The sequence below is a fragment of the Prionailurus bengalensis genome, chromosome D1 (genome assembly GCF_016509475.1).
Source record: "Prionailurus bengalensis isolate Pbe53 chromosome D1, Fcat_Pben_1.1_paternal_pri, whole genome shotgun sequence".
Classification (NCBI taxonomy): Eukaryota; Metazoa; Chordata; class Mammalia; order Carnivora; family Felidae; genus Prionailurus; species Prionailurus bengalensis.
This window is the reverse complement of record NC_057346.1, coordinates 8,399,887-8,420,785: the sequence shown is the minus strand read 5'-3', so window position 1 is coordinate 8,420,785 and position 20,899 is coordinate 8,399,887. Positions and strand designations below refer to the sequence as shown.

Here is a 20,899-nt window from a genome sequence, read left to right as displayed (position 1 = left end):
AAACTCACAAACCATGAGACGGTGACCTGAGCCGGAATCAAGAGTCAGATGTTTAACTGACTGAGCCACCCAGGCGCCCCTCTTATCCACTTATACAGATTACAGAGGCAACACATAAAAAATTCTTCCTCCCTTAAGCTGAATTTTATGAAGCTTTTACTTTTGTAAGTCAAAGTGGTAGAACACCAGCCATTTCAAATAGTCCAATCTAATAAAAGAGGTGTAACCTAACTAAAGGTTCAAACAATAGACCCTATACAGAACAAAATGTTAAAAGCTCTCTATCCATACTTACTCCCATTACCCTTCCCAGAAGTAACCTCTAAACAGCTCAAGAGTAAAGAGGATAAAAATCCCACGGGGGAATGAGACAGGGAAACTAAAGGGATCCCGTTAAAAAAGGCTCCCCCTCCCCCACTTTGCTCCAGCTTCTATTCTTGCCAGGGCATCCCCAACCCGACACATGACTTGTCATGCAAATAGCATACCACCTCTGTGTAAGGGACAAAGAGATAATGATATCTCTGGAGTCTTCCAGCGCCAGAGATAACATCCAAAGAATGACTGAGCGAGGTTGTCATAAATGGTCTCCAAGAACGTGGACTCCAAACACCTTGATGCAAAGACCCCTGACTTGAGGGAATGCATGACTTATCGAGGACACCTGGACCCTGTCCTTGTTCTGACCAGTAGCTGGATGTCTAAGAGGACACGTACCCCAGACTACGATTGCCAGTAAAAAACCCCAGACCTCAGGACATGCTCTTTTCCTTTCTGAGTCTCCTGGACTCTCTGCCTGTATCTCTGTCTCTATTAGATACATCTTCAATAAACTCTGCTTTCACTTAAAAATAAAAATAACAATTTGAAGCATATTCGCCAGTCTTCTTCTGAACATTTATATTACACACACACACACACACACACACACACGCGCACGTATTTACTTTAATGTGTAAATACACTCATTCTGTATACATTGCTCTACAAATCGCACCATACGTGTGAGATTTTTGCGTGTCAAAAAATTTGGTCTGCCTCATTCTGGTGATAGCAGACTAAGTAGTTCCATATGATTGTTTCGTGGTTTATTTAACCGTTCACTTATTAATTCCCTTATTAATAGGTAGTTCTATTTTTAAATGTTTTGGATAGTCCTGAAGATTCTAATGCATATTTATCTGTACACATGGGCAAAATTTTTGCAAAATAAATTCCTAGAAATGTAATAGCTAGACCAGAGGAATGTGCATTTAAAATTTCATTAAGTGCCATCAAATTCCCTTCAAAAGAGTTTACCAATTTATCTACTAATAGTGCCGAGTTTCCTGCATCCTTGCTTGTAGCAGGTAGTATAAATCTTTTAAATTCTTACTAACTGATGGTGGAAATATGATATTATATTAATATGTATTTCCTTGATTATTACTGGTTAGACACCTTTTGATAGGTTTTGATGGGCCATTTATAGCTTTTCTGCCACTATTGGATAGTAATTCTCTATGTGTTTTGTGTTCTATTATTTTCTACCACTACTGTCTTTTTACTTTATTTATGGTCAATGTCATCATTAAGAAGTTTTTAAACTTTATTTAATTAAATCAATCTTTCCCATTTTGAATTCTTGTGTTTATAACTTAGGAAGGCCTTTTCAGTTTTAAGATTACAAATCCGATTTTTTTTTAAATGTTTATTTACTTTCGAGACAGAGACACAGCGTGAACAGGGGCAGGGCAGAGAGAGAGGGAGACACAGAATCCGAAACAGGCTCCAGGCTCTGAGCTGTCAGCACAGAGCCCGACGTGGGGCTCAAGCCCACAAACTGTGAGATCATGACCTGAGCCCCTGTGGGACGCTTAACCGACTGAGCCACCCAGGTGCCCCTGCTTTTTTTTTATGCTTAATTATTCTGAGAGAGAGAGACAGACAGAGAGAGAGAGAGAGAGAGAGAGAGAGAGAGAGAGAGAGAGAGTGTATGAGCAGGCGGAGGGACAGAGAGAATCCTAAGCAGGTTCTGAACAATCAGTGGGGCTGGATCCCATGAACCATGAGACCATGACCTGAGCTGAAATCAAGAATCAGATGTTTTATCGCTTCTCGGCCTTTTGGCTAAGATCAAGTGAAGAATCAGATGTTTAACTGATTGAGCCACCCAGGAGGCCCTTATTTTTTGTTGTTGTTGTTGTTTTAGTGTAATATTTAAATTTTTTTTTCACCTTTAAGCTCTCGATTACATTTGCTGTTACTTTCTATGTATAATTTGAAATAAGGGTCTAGTTTTATTTTATTTTTTCCAAATACAGATATTTATCCTCAGGTCATTTGTTCAATGAGTATATCCTCTCCGAACTGATTCTGATGCCATCTTTACGGAATATTTTGAAGTTCTTTTTATATGTGAGTCCGTTTCTGTTTTATTCTGTTTTATTTATCTATATATTTCTACATCCAAATCACGTTAATGTAATCACTATGGCTTCCAAATATTTCAGAGAATAATCTAGGAGACACCTATCCTCTTACAATTCTTTGTTTCTTAATCTTGGCGATTGTAATTATTTTCTTTTCTTTTTTTTTTTTTCAACGTTTTTTATTTATTTTTGGGACAGAGAGAGACAGAGCATGAACGGGGGAGTGGCAGAGAGAGAGGGAGACACAGAATCAGAAACAGGCTCCAGGCTCTGAGCCATCAGCCCAGAGCCCGACGCGGGGCTCGAACTCACGGACCGCGAGATCGTGACCTGGCCGAAGTCGGACGCTTAACCGACTGCGCCACCCAGGCGCCCCTATTTTCTTTATCATATGAAATTTAGCAGTAAAGTTAAGATTTATGAAATTCTTTCTGAGGCTTTATCCTGTATTATGTTAAATTTATGGATTAATTGGGGAAAATGGGCATTTTTTTCAATTTCAACTTTGAGTTTTTCCATCCAGAAACTTACGATGTTTTTTATTTTGGTCTTTTTTTTTTTAAATCCTTCTTTCTTAATATTTCTTCATCGTTTTCTTTTGTTTTTCTTGACAGGTTTTCTCATAGCTACTTTACAGTTTTGATTCTATTGTGAATGGATAGTTTTTCATTATGTTGTGAAATTATTAAGGAACTAGAAATAAAATTGGTTTTTATATATATTGATCTGGGGCGCCTGGGTGGCACAGTCGGTTAAGCGTCCGACTTCAGCCAGGTCACGATCTCGCGGTCCATGAGTTCGAGCCCCGCGTCGGGCTCTGGGCTGATGGCTCGGAGCCTGGAGCCTGTTTCCGATTCTGTGTCTCCCTCTCTCTCTGCCCCTCCCCCGTTCATGCTCTGGCTCTCTCTGTCCCAAAAATAAATAAACGTTGAAAAAAATTTTGTTTATATATATTGATCTTATGTCTGACCCTCCTACTAAAATTTCTGTTAGTTTTAATAGGTTTTCAGTTGACTCTCTTTAATTTTTTAGATAGACAATCATTGGCAAATGGGAAGTTTGTCTTTTCTTTTACAATATTTATACATCTTCTTTCTTTCTTTTTTTTTGCAATATTATTTGACAAACAACTCTAGGATAATGTTAAATAACAGTGGTATTAAAAATCCTTGCTTTATGTTTGAATTTAAAGGAAATGCTTCCAATATTTCTCAGTTAAGTATGCTGTTTGCTGTGCATTGCAGGAACATACTCTCCATCAAATAAAGGAAGTTTTCTTCCAGTTTTATCCTAGCATTCTTTTTTAAAAAAAGTCACGTTTAAAAAATTGCTACATAATGTACATATAGTACCATGCACAAATCTTAAGGGTTCAGTTCGTTGAGTTTTGACAATTGCATTTACTCACTTAACCACCACCCAAAATAAGGTATAGAATGTTACCATGACCTCATAAAATTCCCTCATAACCCTTTCCAGTCAATTCCACCCTTTCCCAGAGGCATCCACTTTGTGACTTGGATACCAATTGATTGGTTTTTCCTGCCTTTGGTGTTGTTTAAATGGATACACACACAGTATGCATTCTGTTGTGTCTGGTTTCTTTCACTCAACATCATGTCTGTGAGCTTCATACTTGTAATTGCTGTATCAGTACTTGCTCCTTTTTATTTCTGAGTACTATTCCATTGTATACATATGCCACAATTTGTTTTTGTATTTTTCTGTTGATGGATTTGTTTCCACTATTTGGCTGTTATAAGTAAGGTTTCTATAAACATTCTTATAAAAATGTGTGTGTGTGTGTGTGTGTGTGTGTGTGTGAACAAACTTTGAGACTTTGCTTCTCTTTGGTAAATACCTAGGAGTGGAGTTACCAGCTCATAGGTAAATATGTATTTACCTTTCTAAGAAACTGCCAGAGAGTTCTCCAAAGTAGTTGTATCATTTTGCATATCCACCAGCAACGTGATTGTTCTGGCTACTCCACATCCACACCAATAGTTGGTGTATCCAGTCTCTGATTAAGCCATTCTAGTGTAAAGGAACTGTTGTCTCCTTGTGGTATTAATTAATATTTCCTTGATCACATTGAGCACGTTTTCATGGGCTTATTGGCCACTCATGTATCTTTTTTTCCTTAAGGGACTATTTAAATCTTCTGCCATTTTTAAATTGGTTATCTTTGTATCATTGATTTTTAGGGGATATTTTTATATTTTGCATACAAATATACTCTGTCAATATACTGATACCATGAATATATTGTCTCCCTCATTCTGTGGCTTACCTGTTTTCTCTAATGGTGCTTTTTGAAGAGTAGAAATTTAAGTTTTGATGAAATCCAATTTACTAATATTTTATTAATACATTTTTTGTCCCTTTCAAGAAATGTTAGCTTACTCCTAACATTTCAGAAGATATTTTTCTATGATTTCTTCAAAAAAATTTTTTTAATGTTTATTTACTTTTGAGAGAGAGACACACAGAGTGCGACTGGGGGAAGATCAGAGAGAGAGGGAGACACAGAATCTGAAGTGGGTTCCAGGCTGTGAGCTGTCAGCACAGAGCCCAATGCGGGGCTTGAACTTACAGATGGTGAGATTAGAACCTGAGCCAAAGTTGGACGCTTAACCAACTGAGCCACCCAGATGCCCCTTTTTCCTATGTTTTCTTAAAGAAGCTTTACAGTTCTGGCCTTTATAGGTACATGTGTGATTCGTCTCAAATTGATTTCTTTTAATCAGGATTTTTTTTTTAAACACCCACTTCCTCCCTCAAAGATCCCTGAAATTCTGCATTTTAACAAATGGCTTGAGACTTCGTGGTGAATCAGGCCATAGACTGAACTGTTCGGGGAGCAAGTGTTCTGTTGGCTCAGGCCACGACTTTGCCCTCTATTGCTCAAGAGTCTCTTGACTTGAACTCTTTGCTGCACTGTCGGGGTACATGGAGTGCCACAGATACCATCACATAAGATCAGAATGACATTATTGACAATAATGGAAAAATGAGAAAACAAGGAGGAATAAGATGTTCAAACAAGGATGTTTAAAGTATTTAAATGTTGGATAAATATCCAAAGCAAAATGTCCTCTTTGGTAGGAAATTTAGTAAGAAAGCGAAATTTAGTAAGAAAGCAAGCACTGACTATAAACTGAGCTGTTCACTTACCCTACGAATTAATAAACATGCTCTTTGAATCATTGAGTTAATATCAATTCTACGTCTACTGTGTTCTCTCAATCAATATTGATTACATGTCTACTATTTTCCCCTACGTCTACTATTGTCTACTATGTGAAAATCTGGAAAAATATTCCCTTCCTTTTTCCGTATTTCTGATTTCAGATTCCCAGTCAAAAGACGAGATTGACATTTGTGTCCTAGAATTAGGCAGCTTTTGGCACGGCTCACAAGACATGATCTGGGTTAGAATCCTAGACAGAGAGCCACCTGGGACAAGAAGGTAAAATCCAGGACAGTTCAGGCCAATACAAGACATTGATTATCTTATAAACAGGTGGCATTTGAAAAAGATGGAGAATCTAATTTTAATTAAAAAAATTTTTTTAACGTTTATTTATTTTTGAGACAGAGAGAGACAGAGCATGAACAGGGGAGGGGCAGAGAGAGAGAGGGAGACACAGAATCTGAAGCAGGCTCCAGGCTCTGAGCTGTCAGCACAGAGCCCGACGCGGGGCTCGAACTCATGGACCGTGAGATCATGACCTGAGCCGAAGTCGGACGCTTAACCGACCGAGCCATCCAGGCGCCCCTAATTTTAATTTTTTTAAATGCTTATTTATTTTTCAGAGAGAGAGAGAGAGCATAAGCGGGGAAAGGGCAGACAGAGAGGGAGACGTAGAATCTGAAGCAGGCTCCACGCTCTGACCTGTCAGCACAGAGCCTGATGTGGGGCTCGAACTCACGAGCCATGAGGTCATATCCTGAGCCAAAGTCAGACACTTAACTGACGGAGCCACCCAGGTGCCCCAACGGAGAATGTAATTTAAAAAAAAAAATTTTTTTTTCAACGTTTATTTATTTTTGGGACAGAGAGAGACAGAGCATGAACGGGGGAGGGGCAGAGAGAGAGGGAGACACAGAATCGGAAACAGGCTCCAGGCTCTGAGCCATCAGCCCAGAGCCCGACGCGGGACTCGAACTCCCTGGCTGCGAGATCGTGACCTGGCTGAAGTCGGACGCTTAACCGACTGCGCCACCCAGGTGCCCTGAGAATGTAATTTTAAAGCAAGCATGACAAATCGCCCTCTCTTCTTCTCTGGGTGTCTTCAGGACATAAGTATTCTTTGTAGAATATTGTCCACTTTATCAGAACTAAAGTTTTGATGTGGTAAATAAAAAAATGGAATATTTCTCTTATTATAATATTTTCTTTTTTTTTGACTTTTCAAAAGAGGAGTTTTAGGTTCATAGCAAAATTGAGCAGAAAGTAAATAAAGTTCTCATATACCTCTTGCCCCCACACATGAACAGCCCCCCATTATCAACATCCCCCACCAGAACAGTACTTTTGTTACAACTGATGACATGACACTGATACATCGTTATCAGCCAAAGTCCATAGCTTATATTAGGGTTCACTCTAGAATGTGTTGTTGCACATTCTATGAGTTTGGACAAATCTGTGACATATTATCCACCATTACAGGATCCTACAGAATAGCTTCACTGACCTATAAATCCTCTGTGTTCCTCTTATTCATCCCTTTCCTCCCTGGTCCCCAGCCCTTGGCAAACACTGAACTTTTTAGTGTCTTCGTGTTTTCCAGAATGTCATATAGTTGGAATCATACAACATGTTGCCTTTTCAGATCAGCTTCTTTCACCTAATATGCACTTAAGATTCCACCAGGTCTTTTCATGAATTGATGGCTCATTTCCTTTTTGCCCTGAATAGTATTTCCTTGTCAGTTTGTTTATCCACTCAGCTACTGAAAAACACCTTGGTTGTCTCCAAATTTTGGCCATCAGGAATAAAGCTGCTGTATTCTTTTTGCAAAGTAATAAATATTGGGGGATTATGTGTATAAGCCCATGGATATGGTTCTTTTTTTTCTCCTTTATTTTCTCTCTTCTCTCCTATGTCCTTTTTTTTTTAAAGCTTATTTTTATTTTTGAGAGAGACAGAGCGGGAGCAGGGGAGAGGGGAGGGGCAGACACAGAAAGACAGGGAGAGAGAGAGGAGACACAGAATGTGAAGCAGGCCCCAGGCTCTGAGTTGTCAGTACAGAGACCAACGTGGGGTTTGAACTCACGAGCTGTGAGATCATGACCTGAGCTGAAGTTGGGTGCTCAACGGACTGAGCCACCCAGATGCCTCTCTCCTTGATGACCTCACCCAGATCCGTGGCTTAAATACCACTTATATGTTGCCTGTTTCCAAATCTATACCTCATCACAAGCTTTTCTCTCCTGCGCTCCAGATTTGTCTTTTCAAAGGCCCACTTGGTATCTCCACTTGGATGTCCAATAGTCACATGAAATCAACGTGTCCAGAACCGAACTCCTATTCTTTCTTGCCTTACCCAGTCTCAAATCCACTCTTCTTGTAGCTTACCTGTTTCTGTCTCAGCTGATGTTACCTCCATCTTTCCAGTTACTTGGGCCCACCCTGGATTCTCGAATACCTCCTTACATCTAATCCACCAGGAAATCATGCAGAATATTCAATACGTTGTACTCCTACTTATATAGCTCTGCCATCTGACCCCTCCTTCCAGAACTACAATCTGCTTGGAACCATCCCCATGTTCACCAGTCCAGGTGAGTCCTAGCCTCCCAAGGGCCTCAGCATTGAGCCTTCTTTCGGCTTTATTATTATTATTATTTTAGTTTGAAATGATCGCAAAGTTACAGAAAAGGTGCAAGTTCAGTACAAAGAACTTATTTTTCCCGAACCATTTGTGCACACGTTACTGACCTGATGCCTCATCACCACCCCCACCCTCCCCAAATACCTTAGTATGTATTTCCTACGGACAAGGACATTGTCCTGTGTAACAACACAACCAGGAAAATCAGGGAACTAACCATGCTATGTCCCTATAACTTAATCCTCCGGCCACGTTTATGTTTCACTAATTTGGTCCCAATAATGCCTTTCATAACAAAAGGATCCAGTTTTATATCCTGTGTTGCACTTAGTTGTCACGTTTCTTCAGACAACTTTAGTTTCAGCAGTTTCTCAGATGTCCTTGACTTTCAAGGCATTCATATTGTTGAAGATCACAGAACAGCTATTCTGCAAACTGTTTCTCAGTAAGGGTCTGTCCCGTGTTTCCTCATAAACAGATTCAAATTATACAGCTCTACGGGAATATTACAGAAGTGAGCTGTGTTTTTCTCATTACGTCCTATCAGGTGGTATATGACTTCAATTTGTTCCATTACTGATGAGTTTCAATTTGATCAGGGAGTGTCTGCCAAGCTTCTCCACTATAAAGTTATTATTGTGTCCTCTGTAATTAGTAAGTATTTTGCTTGGAAGTACTTGACAGCCACGTACATATTCCTTTCCTCAACACACTTGACATTTATGTATTCTTTTTGTATCAGTATGGGCTCACAGTTTCCAATTCTGTTTAATTTTTAACTTAGAATGTTTTACATTTTATTTATGCTGCCATTTGATTCCTATGTTACATATGGCCACCACGACTTATTTTAATGCTCAAATCGTCCCTAATTTGGTTAGCGGGAACTCTTTCCAGCTGGCTTCTGGATCCTTTTGCCATGTGCCCAACATTTTTTTAACACTCTCTTGTTTGTTGGTTTTTTTTTTTTTTTTTTTTTTTGGCACAAGATGTTCCAGACTCACCTGTACTTGCCCTGTCTGGCCCTTGGACTCGGGAAGTTTTTCCCAAAGAATTCTGGTTCTCTTTTGGAGATACCACCACTCACCCTCCTTCTCTCCTACTCGCGGCTCTGACTCCCCTCGCCAGGCTTCCCTGCCTGGGATCCTCTGCTTTGGCTCCAACATCCTGTACTAGCTGTTCTGCACCCCAGACACTCTCCCAGCCTGTTCAGGCAGAGGCCTTTGAACACTCAAATCAGATCGTATCACTTCTCTGGCTCCCCACCCATAAATGGCTCCATTCGACTCAGAGTAGAAGTCTGAGTCCACAGCATTTGGGACCAGCTTTAGCGCTATGGGGATCAGCGTCCCCTTCCCTTCCCATGTCCCCTGCTCCCTCCTCCTTGCTCAAGGCTCCCTGAAGGCCCCGGACCCTCTCCTGCTGCAGCAATTTTGCTCTACCTTACGGGAAGCTTCTTCCTCCAGAAAACCTATGGCCAGCCACCCCACTGCCTTCAAGCGTTCGCTGAAATCTCACAGTTTCAACGAGGACTCCCCGGACCCACCTGCTTAACACACCGCAAACCTCCCTGTGCTTAGGCTAATGTTTCTTTCCTTTAGTAAAAATGCAGAAACAGACTGGTTGGTCATGGAAGTCAACGCCCACGTAACAAGGGGCCTGAAAGGAAGTGCAGAACCATAGGGATCTGACCTGCTTCTGCCAAAGAAAGCGAGAGGAATTTAAAGTTGGCACAGGCAGCTCCCGGGAAGGGGGGGGGGGGGCTGGAAGAGAGTCGCCACAGCGGAAGAAGGTGCTGGGTCACCAGAGGTGATCTAGAAGCATGAAAAACAGGGTGTCTCACACTCAGGTGTAAGCTGTTCCTTGCACAGCAATGTGGCTATGTTGTTTGGAGTACACTGTATGTTCAATCCAGGAAGACAGAATACAGTGGGGATGGCCCACTGAGGTGAAAGGTATCAGTAAGAACACACATACGTCCAGGAAACCTTGGGGAGGACACAGGCCTTCTCACAGCATGTGGAATGACATAACATCCACGGTGTTGGTTGCTGAATATTTTAGGCGGGGTGAAGACACTAGTCAATACTCTATTCATTTCCCTTCATTCAATTCAACAGATATTTACTGAATACCAGTTCTGCACTGGGCAGTGTTCTAAGCAGTGAGGACACAACAGGGAACAGAACAAATAAATCCTTGCCAAAATGGAGCTGACCTTCTAGAGAAATAAATTTTTCTTTCTTTCTTTCTTTCTTTCTTTCTTTCTTTCTTTCTTTCTTTCTTTCTTTCTTTCTCTTTCTTTCTTTCTTTCTTTCTTTCTTTCTTTCTTTCTTTCTTTCTCCTCTCCTCTCCTCTCCTTTCTTCTTTCTTTCTTTCTTTCTTTCTTTCTTTCTTTCTTTCTTTCTTTCTTCTTTTCTCCTCTCCTCTCCTCTCCTCTCCTTTCTTCTTTCTTTCTTTCTTTCTTTCTTTCTTTCTTTCTCCTCTCCTCTCCTCTCCTCTCCTCTCCTTTCTTCTTTCTTTCTTTCTTTCTTTCTTTCTTTCTTTCTTTCTTTCTTTCTCTTTTCTTTCTTTCCTTCCTCCCTTCCCTTTTTAAATTTTCAGCACAGAGGCTCACGTATCTCCTACTTGTGAGTCAGATCTCAACATTTTTTCATGCTTGTTTCAGTTTTTGTTTTTGCTTTTTTAAATTAAAAGCATTGCACATTGAGTCAAAAGTCTCTGTGTAGCCTCTGGTTCATTCCCTCGGCATCTCTCCTTGCCAGAGCGCTATGGAGAGAAGTGTGTCCTATCAAAAGTCCTATGTTAAAGTCCTACCTTCCAATGTGAATGTAGTTGGAGACAGGGTCTATAAGGAGGTAATAAGGTCAAAGGAGGTCATTAGAGTGGACCCCTAATCCAATAAGGCTGTTGTCTTTTTTTAATGCTTATCTATTTTGAGAGAGAGAGAGAGAGAGAGAGAGTGAGAGAGAGCAGGGGAGGGGCAGAGAGAGAGAGGGAGAGAGAGAATCCCAAGTAGGCTCTGCACAGCTCGACCTGGTAGCACAGAGCCGGACCTGGGACTCAGACTCAGGGACGGTGAGATCACGACCTGAGCCGGAATCAACAGTCAGATGCTTAACCAACTGAGCCACCCCAGTGCCCCAGGGCCGGTGTCTTAATAGAAGAGGAGGAGAAAGCAGAGCTCTCTTTTTGCCATGTAAGGAGGGTGAGAAGGCAGTGTCTGCAAGCCAGGGAGAAGGCACTCGCCAGCCAGGACCTTAATCTCAGACTTCCCAGCTTCCAGAACTGTGAGGAAAGAGATTTCTGTTGTTTAATCCCCCCGATTATGGAGTTTTGTTGTAGCAGGCTGAGCAGAGTAAGGCAGAGAGGAAGTACGATTCTGAATTTGGTTTATACTTTTACTACAATGATATGGATCCATGAACAAGAACTATGTAGTTGGGTCTGTTTGTTTGCTTGTTGACAGATTTAAACACCTTTGATAAATAGTATCATGCTCTACATACATTGCATATTCTAAAGAAATAGTCTGTTTTCATTAGAGCACCTTAGAAATTTTGATGAGTGATAGATGATTGTCCCACAGCAAAACGTGCAATCTTTTGTATACAATTTAAGACAGTTCATAAACTGTGAGGCTCAATCATAAATCCCAGATGAAGAACTTTTGCTCTAGTTACAATTTACTCTTCAGAATATTCAACCCATAATATCATAAGGTCCCTAGTCATGTAGAAACAGAATTAATTATGATCCCTGCTTACTGAGACTGGAAAGTGGACTTAGATTTTGGAGACATTTAATAATAAAGATTAGGGATAAAAATAGTTTTCTTTTGAGTCACCAGAAGATTAAGCTATCTGCATATTCCATTTTGTCAAGTTTTCTCAAGAATTGAGGTCCAACAGCAAAGAGTCACACGTAGTGATACTGGCTTGATTCAAAGGAGTTAATAAAAAATAGGCTTCATTTCACCTGACAGGAAGGATTTGGGCTATTACAAATGAATAGAACCAAAAAAAAAAAGTTCCTGTAATTTAATACCTTGATTGCTACAGTTAAATATCAAGCCTCATCTTGTTCCCCTATAAAACTCGAGGGCACTCATCTACCTCCCTGGGAAACTGGAAAGCCGAGGATTTTTTCAAAAACCTGGTGTGAAGTTTCTTGGAAAGGATGCCTAGCATAAGGATATAATTATTTTTTGGCATGCTGGTAGGTGCCTCTGTGCTGCTCTTTGCTTCTCTCTGATAGCAGCCGAATACTGTGAAAGACGTTCAAGGCCAAATGAACATTTACAGATGAATTACCACCTGCCGGGAACACAGAAAGAAATATTGATGTTAAATAGAGCCATTTGAGAACTCAAGTAGGGAGAAAGAGGGTGGAACCAGTGAGATCTGATGGGCCTAGCCAACTGCCAGAAAGGCAAGGTTAACCTGTCCTGCAGAAAATAACACAGGTCTGGAATCCAATGGGGTATTATCTGAGAATCACATTCTTGTTTCTGCTCAAATCGAGCATTGCCAATCTTCATCCAGGAGTGCAGGGGGCTATGAGGAAGACACATGCTGAGATTAACTGTGGAGCAAACATTTCCCAGGAAAAAAGGAAAAGAAAAAGACTATCGTAAACTCGAGAAATACAAGATAACATACAAAAAGTCAGAGACAGAAGTCTGTGGACAGGAATTCTCAGTGGAAACAAAAATCATTTTTAGTTTTTTATTTTTATTTTTTTTAAGTTTATTTATTTTGAGAGAGACAGCATGAGCAGGGGAGGGACAGAGAGAGAGCTAGAGAGCTAGAGAGGGGAGACAAAGAGAATCCCAAGCAGGCTCTGCACTGTCAGCACAGAGCCTGGTGTGGGGCTCAATCCCACAAACCATGAGATCATGACCTGAGCCGAAATCAAGAGTCAGACACTTAACCGACTGAGCCACCCAGGTGTCCCAAACATCATTTTTAGAGAGGCAAAGCAACAGGAGACCAAAGGCGAGAGGCTGAAGAAACTAAGTTGCTAATACATGTGGGAAGACAGGCATTCTGTGTGTTATTCTCATTGATGATGGGTAGGTGGGCAGAACAGAACTGAGGACCAGCATGCACGTTTGAGCCCATCTCTCTATCTTTCTATCCGGGGGTGAGGGCGGGGATCAATCTCTAGTGGGATGTAAGAGAAGAGGTAATATTAACAAGATTTAGAAGGAGACAGAGAAAGAATGAAGAATGAGATAAACACACCTTGACTGATTACTCATCTGGCCTGTCTTCTGAACACTGTGGTAGGTTGAAAAATGACTCCTCAAAATACCAAATATATCCATCGTGTGTGTGTGTATCTGTGTGTGTGTGTGTGTGTGTGTGTGTGTGTGTGTGTGTATGCAGGCACAAGAGCCAAATTACCCTAGATTATCCTGGATTCACCCTACATGAAGACAAGTGTAGATGGCGATGACATGGCCACAAGCCACGGAATGCCAGCTGCACCACCAGAAGCTAGAAGAGGCCAGGACATGATTCTCCACGAGAGCCTGGAGGCAGCATGGCCCTACCAACACCCTGATTTCTACCCACTGAAGCTGATTTTAGACTTCTGGCCTCCGGAACTGTGAGAGAATAAATTTCCGATTTTGTAAGTCACCCTGTTTGTGTTAATTTGTTACAGTGGCCAGAGGGAACAAATATAGGGACCAAACAGAAAACCAGCAGTGAGCATCACACAACAGGGATATCAAGGATTACAAAGAAGATGACTCTTGGAATGAGGGTTTGAGAGCCACAGGATCCTGACAGATCCCCCATTATCCTCTTGGCCATCCTCGTGATGTCACCACGTGGGTTTCCCAAAGCAAGAGCATTTATCCTGCCTTTTCAGTACAGTTGTACTTCAGAATAGACAATCACCCATTGATTAGGAAAAACTTTTAAACATGTATCGGGAGAAAGAATTATAGAATTAGGAAATCACCACTTTTCAATCCCTAAGGAAAACAATTAAGTTAAGGATCTGGTAGAGATCAGCGGTAGTTGCTAAAACCATCAGATCAGGGATTCTCAAAGTCAACCGCTTGCCGCAATCTTTGAGAAGCTTTGGAAACTATGACATCTAGGTCCAAGCACCAGACATTCTGATAGAATTGGTCTGGAATGGATTCTGGGCATCAAAATATTTAGAAGTTCCCAGGTGATTTCTAATCAGCAGCCCAGTTACAAACCACTGCCAAAATATCATGCCACAGATTTTATTTATTTATGTATTCATTTATGTATTTATTTATTTACTCATTCATTCATTCATTCATTCATTCACTCACTCATTCTAATCATACAAGGAGAAATGTACCTTACAACGGAAAGATCTGGCCGTCAGTATCTCAACTCAGTGACCAAATTTAGCACTACTTAGAGTCACCAGACAGGCACCTTTTGATGCGATACAATATACATTCATATAATCATGACTATGAAATTGATAATGTCCTTTAAATTTTTTTTAATCTCTATTTTTGAGAGACATAGATAGACAGCACGAGCAGGAGAGGGTCAGAGAGAGAGAGGGGGACACAGAATCCGAAGCAGGCTCCAGGCTCTGAGCTGCCAGCACAGAGCCCGACGCGGGGCTCGAACTCACAAACGGCTAGATCAAGACCTCCGAAGTCGGAGGCTCAACTGACTGAACCACACAGGCACCCCTAGATTAGATAGTATTGAAGCCACGGGAAGAACTCAGAAGACGGCAAAAGGTCCAAGGACACGTACCCAGGGCACCCCAACGTGTGGTGTGCCCAGTAATGTCACCATCACAGCCCAGCATCCTCCGGACCCTCTGGGCCCCTTATCTAAAGCCCCCCTCTTCCTGGCCCGGTTCACAGCAAAAGGCTCTCCTTGTTTTCCCCAGTCGGCCCTGAAGCTGCCTTTATCTCAACCGCAGCTGCTCTCACAAAACTGTCTTCTTCACTTTCTTGCACGTGGCCTCACCTGCTTCCTTTATCCTTTGGGTTTGCATTAGTCTTGCTGCCCCACCGAAATTGCTGCCTCCTGGAAAGCAGGGACTATGTCTGAGAAGTCCCTGTATCATCTTCAAACTCCGACAGAGAACTATTCAGTGCTCAGAAGTCCGTGTGGCTCGACAGGCTGAAGCTGCTTGGGAAACGCCCCGTGAGCTCACGCTGGCCCTGCTGTGCCGGCGACCCCACGTCTCCCGGCCACATTCCCTCCACGGTGGTGCCACCGGGTGGGAATAAACCATTGCTTCCCGTGTCAGAGATTTAATAAGCGCCAGATAATCTCCCAGCCAGGGAGGTGGGCAAACTGAAAAGTACAAGGAAGAGAATTCACTTTCTTGGTAAACAAACGGACCCAAGGCGATACAACACAAGCAAAACCCGAACTGTGTTGGAAGGGGAAAGGCCCCCAGCTCCCACTCGGGGGGCCTGAGCGCACCATCTGTTTGCTGAATGAGGCAAGCCAGTTTGAACACTAAAGAGAGTTGCTCCCTATTACGTTTCTAGGACACTGACATTACCGTGAGGGTTGTGGCACAGTGTTCTCCCTGCACTTCTCTTTCTTGCTTGAATGTTACAAGCCGCCTGCAGCCTTAAAGAGCTGTTGGATCGTTAGCTGTGGCCAGAATGCTGGCTTCTTAAAGCCCAAGCTGCGTCTGGCCGGAAGTACAAAAGACAAAGAGGTTGGCAGAACAGAGGACAGTGAGGGAGGAAGGAAAATGGAAGGGAAGCCGTGCCCTGAAGCCGGGGACACAAAAGGCAGCCCGTGGCAGCAGATGTCAGGGGGGAAGGATACGAATGGTGAATGGGAAGGAGTTGAAACTATCAGCCACAGAGATAAGACAAGTCAAAAAGGAACAGAAAACCACAATATGGGACGTGGATCCGAGAAGACAGTGAATGCGAAAATGGAAAGAACAGGTGAAGCGTGGATCGGTGGGGAAATTAGGTGCTAAAATGGAAAAAAACAATAACTCTTTTTAGAATATACTTTGAAATACTTAAGGATCTTTCGGTTACTTGGCCAACAATGATGAATAGAAATGACTTTAATGGAGCTAGACAGAATACATTATTAATTAGCTTTAGTGGTATAGCATGTGCTTGAATTAATTTGGACAAGTAGAGAAATTAAATAATATATAATTTGTATGATTCATGAAAGTCACAAGGAAGGAATTGTTTTTGGTTACTATAATTAACACAGACTTACTGACATGTATGTACTTAGGTCAATCAGTGAGTTTTTGTCAATATTTCTGTTAGTAATGAGACTGAACTATGGACTCTATGGTGTGCCGAAACCAGTATGAACAACAAAATGGGAAGGAAAGGAGTGGTTTCTTTTTGAGGCCTTCTGTACTGCTGCATTTCCATGTTCTTTGGCTCTGAATGCAAATTCTAAAACCTAAAATAATTGGGAATATCTGGCCATGGTCAAAATGGAATTATAAAAGCTAAAATGCTTTACTACGATTCCTGAGAGCTCAGCCAACTTTTAGAGACAGATGAATATCCATGTATCTATTTTGTGTACAGTCAGCAATCCAGAAGGCAGCAGGGTCCCATGGACCATCTACCCATGGTCCACTCATGGCCTATCAGGGCTGCTGGGAATGGATAGTCCATTTTCTGGATGAGTCACATGAAGGAGGGTGGGGGAGAAGATAGGATCATTGACCATAAACCCATTAGTTTTGTTTCATTCCAGTATTACTTTTGGCTTTTGCTGGCACAAGTGAAATTAAGAAAGATATCCCAAAAAATATTAGGTCTGAAATAATTCAATTGAAAAATGGGCTAAGGACTTGAACGGACATTTTCCCAACGAAGATGTATGGTAGTCAGTCAATAGGTTTATGAAAAAGTACTCAGTGTAACTTATCACCAGCAAGATGCCGATCAAAATCACTATGAGATATCACATCCCATCTGTCCAGATGCTATTATCAAAAATAAAACAAAACTCAAAAGACAACAAATGGCGGTGAGGATGTGGAGAAATCAGAATTCCTGCATACTACTGGTAGGAATACAAAAAAGCAGACCCTATAGAAAATAGTATGGAAATTTCTCAAAAAAACAAAACAAAACAACTACCATATGAGTCAGCAATCCCATTTTGGGATATTTATCCAAAAGAATTGAAATTAGGATCTGGAAGAGATACTGGCACTTCTTTATTCCCTGCAACACTATTTACAATCTCCAAGATGTGGAAACAACCTAAATACCCACTGGAAGAGAATGTGGTATATAGGTACACGGGAATACTATACAGCCTTGAAAAAGAAGGAAATTCTGCAACATATGGCAAAATGGAGAAACCTCGAGAACATCATGCTAAGTGAAATAAGCCAGTCACAGAAAAACAAATACTTCATTATTCCACTTATATGAAGTACTTACAACATAGGAAAATTATTAGAATCAAGTTGTGGAATGGTGGTTGGCAGGGGCTGAGGGGAGGGGGAAACAGGCATAAAGTTTCAGTCAAGCGAGATGAATGCATCCTAGAGATCTGACCCACAACATGTACACTTAAAAATGTGTTAAGAAGGTAGATGTCATGTTAAGTGTTCTTACCACAATCAGATAAAGTCAAACAAATAAGAACAAAACAAAAAAGGTAAGAATCAAGCTTTTAAATTGATGCTACTTTTTTTTAAAATTCAAGATGTCCAAATATATTTTAGAAATAAAGAAACATTTATTTAAGGAGTGCCAAAAAAGAAATCAGATCTGAGATTTCGTACGGTTAGCTACAAATATCTGCCAGTCTTCTGACACCAGTGAGCTAAGTGGCTTGTTTCTGTGGCCACTTTTGGATTCCTCGGTACACTAATCTATTCTCTGGTTTCAAGGCCTTTGGGAACTCTTTTTTAGGTGCACATCAAGTCCAGTATAGACTGTGGGTAAGGTCACCCTAAAATATGGAGAAAACTGACCATGGCTTTGAACTTGTTTAGGAAGCTCCGAAAATCCCAAGAGAGGGAGGTGATAATAGGTTTTGTGAATGATGCATGATCTCTGGAATGAGCTTGCTCCCTCAGTAGCTTGGGACCGGTTGGTGCCCTGAACAACGAAAGACCCTGGATGGGGACTCCAGCAAATGTGGACCCCTCTCCAGTGTTGTCCTCACTATGGCTGTTGGCTAGGCAGCAACGACTTGGGGAGGGAAGGTGGCACAGTCCCTTCTCAGAATTTTGGGAGCAGAGCATCCATGATAGAGGAAGTAATACGAATACAGTAAATACACATCCCCGGTAGAAGACCTGTGTTGCACCTTCCACTTGCTGGTCAGGGACAGGCACCTAAGCCACAGAGAGGGTGGGAGATTGTTTCAAGTTTGCAGCCAGTTAGAGCGGAAGCCTTCTGTCCCAAGAACGGCGTTCCTTAAGCACAACCAGAAGTACTCCATGCCTTCGAAGGACAAAAAGGCACCAATAAGATAATGCCCGTAACCCCCGACCCCTGCCTTGACCCTTGGCAGGTGGCCACTCTATGCTGCACTTTACTTACAACTTATCTTTTCAGACGCAGCCTCCTCTCCTCCTCCCGGGACAGTAGGTAGTGAAAGGGACACTCCCTGTAGAGAATGACCAGCAAGGCTTTTCATCAGAGCACAGGGAAACTGTGTTCCAAACAACTCCACACTTGTCTTAACAGGCACGACCTTTACTCCTGGGACACATTTTTCACTGTCCTGTCTGCCGTGTAGCCTGAATCAAAACAGTGATTCATTAGAGTTTTTCACATTCTCTCTTTCATTACTAGACGGACCCTTGGGTCATTTATAGGTTGGACCTTGGCCCCTCTCTCCCTTTATTTATAAAAAAGCATGAACGCTCTCCCTGTTCATAGGGAGGCCTGGCTCACTTTCGTCCCATACCCTTTTGTTCACAAGGTCAGTATGTTTGTCTTCTCTCCTCACAGAGATTACTTTTTACGTATCTGATGAGAAGGATGCCCAAAGAAGACCTAGAAGGGCCCTTGTCCCTCTGTGGCTTGTTAAATCCCGGGTCGCCTTGTCTTTTGCCTGCCCACCTCTCCTGTGGCCTAAAGTGTTTTTCTCTGGGAAGCAAAATTATGGGGAGTGGGTTTTGGCTCAGTGTGAGATGAGCCATTAGCAACTGGAGGCATCTGAAAAATAAGGGGGCTGTTTCCAGTAGTGGGAATCTTCTTGGCCTCTGCGGTTTGCGTACAACCACTGACCACATGTCAGAGACAACGTTAGGAAGGATTAGAGAATCAGATTGGGGCGGGTCAAGAGTGGCAAACCTCTGAGTATTTTTTATGCTCGGGATAAGGAAAGAGAACAGAAGCGAGACAGTCTCGCAGGGCTGGAGGATCCCTCAGGTTCCTTTCCACCTTATTCTATATCTACACGCATATACCCAGACAAGTTTTAGACAAAAAAGCTTGTTTCTTAAGAGTTTTGACCTGGAGCGATCTTTAGGGATCATTTTTCTCAGCTTTTCTTTCTTTCTTTTTTTTTCCAAATAGAAGAAAATTAGGTTCCAAAAGGTAAAGTTTTTTTTTTCTAAATACAGCTAGTTCTGTTGTTTATTAAACACACACACACACACACACACACACACACACACACCAGACATGCTCTATGGATTACAGAATACTCAGAACATTTATGGCATGAAGGTGTTCTAAATTTCCCTCCTGACTGCGGCTGGAAATTCCTACTTCTCCATCTGCTATTATAATTACGGTTTGGGAAAAGGCCTAATTTTGTCTGCCCCCCCCCCCCCACCCCGTAGAACACCCTGATTCATGAGACATGGAAAGAAACTGGTGGTGGCAGCGTGGGTTTCTGCTAAGACCTCAGAAGCATCATCCAAGAGGAAATAGCGTAGCAACAGGCAGGAAGGTAGTGAGTTGTTTCCATGGTGTGATTTAAGGGGGTACCATGGCTACCATTTCCTATACCGGTGCCAGTCACCTTTCTGTAAGAATAGTTTCATTGCTTTGGGCCTTGAAGGCATTTGTAGTCTTAAGAGTTCTCTGTCCAAAACTCACAGTTAATGCATCTAATTCTATCAGTTAATGGTTAAGATAACCATTAGCACTTTGAATACCTCCTAGATACTGGGCCCATAATTACCTCCTTTAATTTGCTAGTTGATACATACTTGAGACGAAATCTCTGCAGGGAATGGTCTACAAACTAGGAAACTGGGGGTCGGGTACCAGGATGATTAGGAAGGGGAGTTTTGGATTCAGATGGAATCTATTATCTGCTGTTGATTAGTACTGTGACCTTAGGAAAGTTAGCTAGCTGGCGTAGGTAATCCCAAATTTCTTTATTTGTAAAATAGGGGAAATAATAACACCCCTTGGGTTTTTTTTTAACCAGTTTTTAAGTTTATTTATTTATTCTGAGAGAGAGAGAGAGAGAGAGAGAGAGAGAGAGAGAGGAGGGAGAGAATCCCAAGCAGGCTCTGTGCTGTCAGTACAGAGCTGGATACGGGGCTTGAACCCATGAGACTCCGGGATCATGACCTGAGCTGAAATCAAGAGTCTGATGCTCAACTGACTGAGCCACCCAGGCGCCCCTAGGGTCATTTTTGAGAATTGGTTTAATAATGCCTGTCAGGCACTTAAGAGAGTGCCAGGCACGTATG

At 41.9% G+C, this 20,899-nt stretch overlaps 1 pseudogene; it reads left to right on the top strand.

Moving 5' to 3' along the window:
* The first annotated feature begins 2,089 nt into the window (after positions 1–2,089).
* On the top strand, positions 2,090–2,228 carry LOC122484627 (annotated as a pseudogene).
* Positions 2,229–20,899: the final 18,671 nt, after the last annotated feature.